The sequence below is a fragment of the Heterocephalus glaber genome, unplaced genomic scaffold (genome assembly GCF_053883595.1).
Source record: "Heterocephalus glaber isolate CG9 unplaced genomic scaffold, H.glaber_assembly_v1.0 deba00001466, whole genome shotgun sequence".
NCBI classification, from domain to species: domain Eukaryota; kingdom Metazoa; phylum Chordata; class Mammalia; order Rodentia; family Bathyergidae; genus Heterocephalus; species Heterocephalus glaber.
The window spans coordinates 1,088,337-1,096,288 of record NW_028258313.1 but is presented as its reverse complement, the minus strand read 5'-3'; positions in this window follow the sequence as shown (position 1 = coordinate 1,096,288).

The following is a 7,952-nucleotide window of genomic DNA, read 5'->3' as shown; positions in this document are numbered from 1 at the left end:
ATAGACATTCTGCCCATCTGACTCTTTGGCTACTTGGCAGAAAGGCCCACATATACTCTGGAAGAGGAAAATCAAAAGCGAGGGGGTACAAAACTGGACTCAGGCTGGTGGAAAGGGACAAACAAACAAATTTGTCTCCCCTGAGCCCTGGGGTGACAACTTGTTCATCAGTTACATCACTTAACTCACCTGGGAAAATCAAAGTTAAAAAGACTAATGAGCTCTCTAAGTTTTCAATTCCAGGACTGACCTCTATGGTCCAGGACATCAGTTCCAGGTGTCAGGTGTGTACGCAGGTAAACTCCAAGATCAGACCAAGGAACAAAGGTAATTGACTATGGGGAAGAGAGCCAAGGGAACATTGGGAACTTGATTTCACTGAAATAAAATCCAACAATAGGTTCAAATATTTACTGGTATTGGTAGACACCTACTCAGGTTGGGTAGAAGCTTTCCCCACTCGTGGAGAATCAGCCAACATAGTGACTAAGGTTTTGCTCCAGGAGATAGTTCCCCAATTTGGCATCCCTCATTACCTGGGGTCTGACAATGGGCCTGCCTTCACAGCACAGATATCCAAATTGTTGGCAAGGGCACTACATATCAATTGGAAGTTACACTGTGCCTACCACCCACAAAGTTCAGGGCAAGTGGAAAGGATGGATAGGACCCTGAAAGAAACCCTGACTAAATATGTTCTAGAAACTGGTGGTAGGTGGCCCGATCTGCTTCCTCTAGCCTTTTTAAGAGTTAGGTATACCCCATATGTGACAAGTTTACCCCTTTTGAAATCTTGTATGGGAGGCCGCCGCCACTCCTCCCTAAGTTAAACCTTGAACAGATAACAGAGAGTTCTTGTGTCTCTGTACTTCAGTCTCTTCAAGCCTTACAGAGTCTTCAGAGTGAGATCCAGGCTACAGTACAACAGGCTCAAGAAAAACCCTTTGCGACATTCCAGCCCACAGTTTCAAGCCAGGAGACCTGGTCCTGATATGCTTGATTTGCTTGCACCAAGAACTTGACTAAATACATTCCCAAATCAGTCTTGGCTACCCAATCTGCCACTTTATTTTGTATCACCATGTATGTTGTTCCACAAGTCTTGTATTATGATAAAAAGGGGGGCTGTGAACATCTGGGATTAACCACTGAATTCTCTAGGAGTAAATGGGCTGCCCCTGTTTTAGTGCCCATTCTGGTGGGATTAGGAAAATCTGGGTCAGCGGCTATTGGAACTTCCTACCTGATCCTTCAGGACACAAATTTTAATGCCCTAAGCCACCAAGTAGCCAAAAATTTGGGTCACCTGAAAGACTCGATCTCCAGATTAAAAAAACAGTTTGATTCCCTAGCTGAGATGGTTCTGAAAAATCAAAGGGGACTTGACCTCCTGTTCATAAAACAAGGAGGGTTATGTGTAGCCCTAGAAAAAAATCTGTTGCTTCTATGTTAATGGCTAACTACCCTAGTTTCTGCTGTAACAGGCCCCCTTAGTTATCTTACTTCTGCTTTTGCTCGTGGGACCTTGTATTATAAATTCTCTGACTAAATATGTTAGACAGAGGGTTGATACAATTAAACTGATGGTGTTGAGACAAAATTATGAGATTTTAGAAGATGTTTTAGAGGAAGAATCTGAAGAATAAATACAGAAATCAAAGATTTGATTAGGTTACAAGAACCAGTGGGGAATGAAGGACCCTAGTTAGCAAGACAGACTCCATTATTGCTGCTGAACGACCCACCTGCCTGCCCATTAGATGAACTCCAAAGGAGGAAGCTTAGAAACCTCCTCCCCTTGGAGAGTCTCTTAGAAACAACAATTAATCAACTATTGTTTTACAAATGTTCTAATGACAGGACATTCCACTTCTGTACCTTTTGCTTGCTTTGCTAGTTCTATCCCATAGGGGGGCCTAGAAACTGCTGGCCTCAAAGGTGTATAAAACATGTTTGTCAACCTCCAGTCAAGGCTCGAGTCCATGCTGGGCTCGGGTCCTGGCCGGTAATAAACTCCTGTGTGGATTTAATATCGGTCTCTGGTTGGTTCTCTCTCACTGGGTCTAACAAAAAACACATTGCTATGAATCCCCCTCAAAATACTCACACTCCTTTGAACCCACTTATCCCATTGTCCTTGCTTCTTTTCTTACTCTGACCTCTCATAGTTTGTGTAATTGGATAAATCATGATCTTGAATTTTCTTGTGTGTAGTAGGAATATATAAAGGAAAGCTTCCTGAGTTCACATCTTCACCTACACATGGTGATTACTACTGTACATCCAGAACTCACACTGACAGTGTGATGGCACAGAGGACAGAAATGTCCTCTACCTCATGATCAACTCTAACTCCCCTCACCTGCTGACCTGCAGGATCTGTGTTCTCAACACCTTGCAACTCTAAATAATGATTCCCATCATCATATAAGACTCCCACCTAAAATGCAGTGTTTTGAGTGACTGGATAAAAATGGAGCATAACCCATGAAAGAATAGAATAGTATCTGTCTACTCTTGATTCTTCAATGAAACATAACTTAACACATGGATGCCCATTCATTAATCACAGAAATCCATCCATGTCCTATTCACTATGTGTAGAAATGGTTTGTCTTTATTTCACATGTTGGCCACAGTGTTTTTGAACCCAGGTGTCACTATTTTGCCCAGGGTATCCTTTAGCTCCTAGGCTCAACCAGTCCTCCTGCCTCAGCCTCCCGAGAGTCTACCCCATAGGCCTGTGCCACTGCAGTACAGAAACCTTTGTCACCCAAGCCTTGCTCTTTGGGACACACAATGGGCTTCCTTTTACAAATCAGAGAGTGCCACTGCTCATCTAAAGAGCTGTGTGCTGCAGTGAATAATTCCTGTGGGTGAAAGCAAGACATTCAGAGATGAGTAAGAGCAACAGCTGCATTTTGCTCAAGGTTTGACTCCCAATTTCTTTCCCTTTGAGCCCAGTCCCCTGGTCATCTGTGCTCACTGCAGGGTCACAGTGCAGAAGGTGAAGGCTGGGTCCTGGCCCCTGCACAGCACCCTCAGGATGACAGTGCCCCGGGTCTCCTGGGACAGGTGGGACTCAGGGGGTGCCCTAGTCCTCCTGTGTCCCAGCTGCTTTGCTCTGTGTCACCCACCAAAACCCGGGGCTCCCTGGAGACACAGCTGCCCTGGTCAGACCAAGGCCCCGGGTCCCACACACTCAGCTCCAGCTGTATCCCCTCCTCAAGTTCCAGGACCTGGCCCAGGGAGCCTGAGAAGCCACTGAGAAAGCCCTGGGTCATGAAAGCCTCCTCAGGCCCTGAATCCACATCCAACAAGGTCTATCAGCTCCTCCTCCTCCTCACAGTTCAGTCCTCAGGGTCCTGGAGGGCCAGACAGGCCCTGCTGTAAGATCCAGGGCAATTTGCTGAGGGTCACAGAGAGGCGCTTCAGCTTACAGAGACCAGGGCAGTCAGTCTGTGAATTTTCACTTAAGGAATCATTTTGGGCTGGAATATCAACAATTCAAATATTGTTAAATCCTTATGCAAAAATTTGGTGAAATGTTTTTCATTTCTGAAGAAAATGCATAAATAATTTCTTAGAAATGAGAAATTTGTGAACATGATTAAGCTTCTATTTGAAACAAAAATTAATTACTGAATGTTTTGTCAATAATTCCCTACAATATACATAATTTTATCATTTTAATTACCTATTTTAATAATGATAACATTGTTTCATAATTCAATGGAGTTTTCCAAAGGAAATAGTTGCAAATTTAGATTAACCTTTATGTGATACTCTAAGAATTTCTACTTACATACTCTTATTAAATGGATTTCATTTCATGCAATTTCTTCCACTACAAACAAAGTGGGAAATTGATCCATGCACGCACATCATACCCATGCATGTACTGAGCCACAGCATTGACACAGAAGGCGCCATGGCAAACCAGAGCAGGACAGCCCGGGAAGATCCCATGAACTCCTGGTCCTCCCCACGGCAGCCTGGAGAGACCTCAGGGCCCCACAGGGCTCAGTCCTCAGCTTGGCCTCAGGCCAGACCATGTCCCTGGTGACTGCCCCCTCCCATCGGTCTCAGTGGACATTCTCCAGGGACAGGGCAGTCCTTAGACTCAGTCCACAGCTACATGATGATGGAATCTTGGTTGCTACTCAGTCTCCTGGAGGTCTCAGAAATGCCAGGTGGGGAGTGAGAGGCAACTATGCACATTTGTCAGGATAAAACTCAAAAGGTCAACTCAGAAACATGACTTTGTTCACCTGTGACTGTGGACTCACTGTCAACTGCACTCAGTCCTGAGGCTCTGGACAGGTGACTGTCATGGGGGTGATCCACCTCTGAGGAATCATCCACCAGTGTTCCAGTCTGGAAGTGCTGCTAAGACCTAGGGCCTGGCTCAGGTGGCACTGTTGGAGTGTCCTTGAGGCTGTGTGTCTTGGTCACACTCTTTCTGATCCACTCAGCCTCCTGCCCACTGTGAACTGAGCAGCTCTGTTTCTACTGGCCCTTCTGCTATGCAGCTCCTATCTTGACACCAACCACCAAATGAAAGCAGGAGCCGAAGTAAACTGTTCTAAGTTGTGAGTGTCAGTTATTGTGCCCAGGAACTTGAAAACAAAGCAACATAACAGGTAATCAAGGCAGTGAGTTTTTCAATGTGGATAGGTAATAAGAGATACAAATAACACCTTTATTTTTGATTTACTGTTTGGGAGGAGAAATTCTGGCATGTGTTTCAGAGAACTTAGTTTCAGAAACAGACATTGAATTTGAACATACGTCACTGTACTTTTCATACCCAGAGAAAGTGCTCCGGGTGGGAGAGCAGATGGTGACAGCAGAAGCCAGGAGAGCACATGGTACTGCATGAGCTGTCCCTGTGCTGAAGTGGCAATTGAAACATAAATTCTACACTTGCAATCCAAACTCATAGTGACAATAGTAGAGAGAACATTTTGTCTTCATGCATTTTGTTTTGTTTCATTTTTGCTTGTTTTCTTTGTTTTTTTCCAAGATGATGAGTGATTATCTGAGAATTGTAAACTTAATTCTGCCTCTTGCTTTCCGTTTTATCTTCCTATGAGTCCATTTTATTTCACTTAGATACATGGAAATTATAAAGAGAATTTCAATATGAACATATGAAATACCCCTTGTAGTTAAAAAAAAAGTGAGACCAGTTAAATGAAGCAAGGGCACAATTTTTGATCTTCAAAGACACACTTTGGAAAGGATTCCAGAAACCACATGAGCGGTAGCTGTGTCAATCTCTGTTTAAATCCAGATTGAGCTTTATGCTTTTAATTTTGCAATTCATTTATCTCATTTCTGTACAGAAGACAACATTTTAGCAAAATAATTGTAATAATATCCACTTTAGTGACATGAAAAAGCTGTGTTGAGAACTAAGTAGACAAATTACAAAAACAACTTGAATTCTATACCTTTGGAGAAGGACAGTGAAGATCATTTAATCTTATGAAGATATTTTTTCTGATGAGATGGTGGCAGTGGTGATGAAGATTTTACATCCCCAGTTAATGGGCAGTGCTGTCTCACACAGTCACCACCAAGTGTGCTTTGTGAGTTTCCTCAAAGGCAGCCGCAATCATCCACATTTTGTTCTGGAAGACTCAGTGTGAACTTCCCAGCCAGAGTTTAACTTTCTTAAATGTTAATGGAAAGATTTAGGTCAATTTTCAACCTAAACTTTACCTGGTGAACTTATGCAGTGAGGGAGAATGAGACCAATTTAATTCCAAAAAGCTTCATGCAATGGGTTTCTATGTATCCATGAGATGCCTTCCATCTACCTGCCTGCTTATGTATTAATGATAATGCATCATTGTGGACCTTCAGAGAGGCAGATAAGTTAGGGACACTCAAATACACAAAAATATTACCATACTATGGTCCTCTTTATGCCCTAATTTTAGCATTGCTTCTACCATTGAAAATATTGAAAATAAATATTATATCATTATGAAGTGAAGTCATTCATTCCTAGGTGAGGAGAGTAATCTAGACCCCTATTCAGTCTTTGCTCTCCAGTGCACCTGTGGTGGAAATGTTCACATAGAAGGGGACCCCAGAGAGCTCCCCATGCACTGTGAGCACTCTCCTCACTGACTCCCCTCTCCCATTTGCTTCACAATGAGGTGAATCCAAGTGCACTGAGGTCAGTGCAGAACATCTCTCAGTGGTGGACACTCAGGTATGACCAGGTTTGTGTAAGACTGTGGTGGCTTTCTAGAATCAATGACACCAAAGCCTTGCCAGTAAGACCGACTTCATTCTCAGGGTTAGAGAGCTTAGTCCTCCACCAGGCAGGTGGGTCAGTGCATGGTCACTCAGGAGCATTCAGGTTTCATGCATCAAGAGAAGAGAAAACTGATGCAGATTTCTGTAAAACCAGTGAGACTGTGCCATGAACTTGAGAAATATGTGTTTATTTATTTAGCATTTAAGTGTTTGACAATTTACTTCATTCAGAGGGTCTTGAAAGTTGAACCTACAATTTCTGAGAAAACTACCTGTAAAGTAAAATTTAGGAGGACATTTGGTGAATTCAGAGTCTTGCTCCACCTCAATAAATGATCAGAACAGGTGTAGTGAAAGCAGCATTGCTGTGTAAGATCCCTCTCTGAGAACCCACTGATCAACAGAGAGCAGAGTGAGGGAGCCTGTGCTGCAGTGGAAACTACATGGTGTGGACTCGGGAGGGTGCCGCTCCTCAGTTCCCAGCTTGATCACTTGGTCCCTCTGTGGGCACCTGTGACTCAAGGGTCTGTGCGTCTCTTATTCCTGCTCTGACAAGGATGTTACATGGGGAAAATCTATGTAATTTAGTAATACAAAAATCATCAAAAAACCTTTATCACTATCTCTTTTTCTTCTCTAAATAGGAGTGTAAGGAAAAGAGGTTTCTGCAATGAAATGATGCAGAGTGGCACAAAGACTGATAGTGCAGAAATCATTTTCATACCTGGACAGCTCATGGAGAATGCTGGTCATGATGCTGAACATCTACCTGAGTTACGCAGGAGATCGCTTGGGTGTGTCTGTGCCACCAAATTCTCCCAGTAGCGAGGTTCCACCACTGGGAATGAGACCTAAGTCTCAATTTATACCTTCCTGAAAACATTCTTAAGTGAAGATACTTATATTGATGCAGGACCAAGGGGAGAATCAGTCTAACAGGTGATGAAAGGTATACAACAAGATGCCAAAGACAGTAAGTTGAAAACAATAAAATAATTTATTTCAGGTTAAAGACAATTTTCACATACTTTCTCAATAATTTATCTCTTTTAGAAAATTTTTATTTGAGGGGAAAAACAGAATGCACTGCATTGGATATACATATCTCAGTTTGTTTATGGATGCATCAGTGGATGAATGATTAAATTGTTTCTCCCTTGTGGATATTGTGAATTATGCTCATATGAAAATGGCAATGAAAACAACTCAGATACACATTCCAATATGGAACTGCTAGATCATGTTCAAAATTTGCCCACTTTTTGTGGAATTAGTGTACCATTTTCCATGCTGTTGGTACCCTGTCTAGCTCTCAAAAAAATGCACAAAGATTTCCAATTTCTCTACACCTTCAGCAAAATATAAATTGTTTTATTTGGTTCTTTGATGAAATCTTTTCTACTGAATGTACAATGTGTTTCATTATGATTGTGATTTTCATTTCTGAAATGATTACTGGTACTGAGCATCTTTCAATGTGCCCCATTCCCATCTGGATGACTTCTTTGGAGAAATTCAGAGCACTGTAAAAGTTCTCACATGGAGGAGGGAGTTGAAAGAGAAAAGTGATGCTCAACACTGAAAATAAAAAGTGTGAATTACTATGACTTTATATAAGAGGTGCGTGGCTTAAGAACACATTGTAGATTTCTGAAGAAATAAATCCTATGATCATAAAC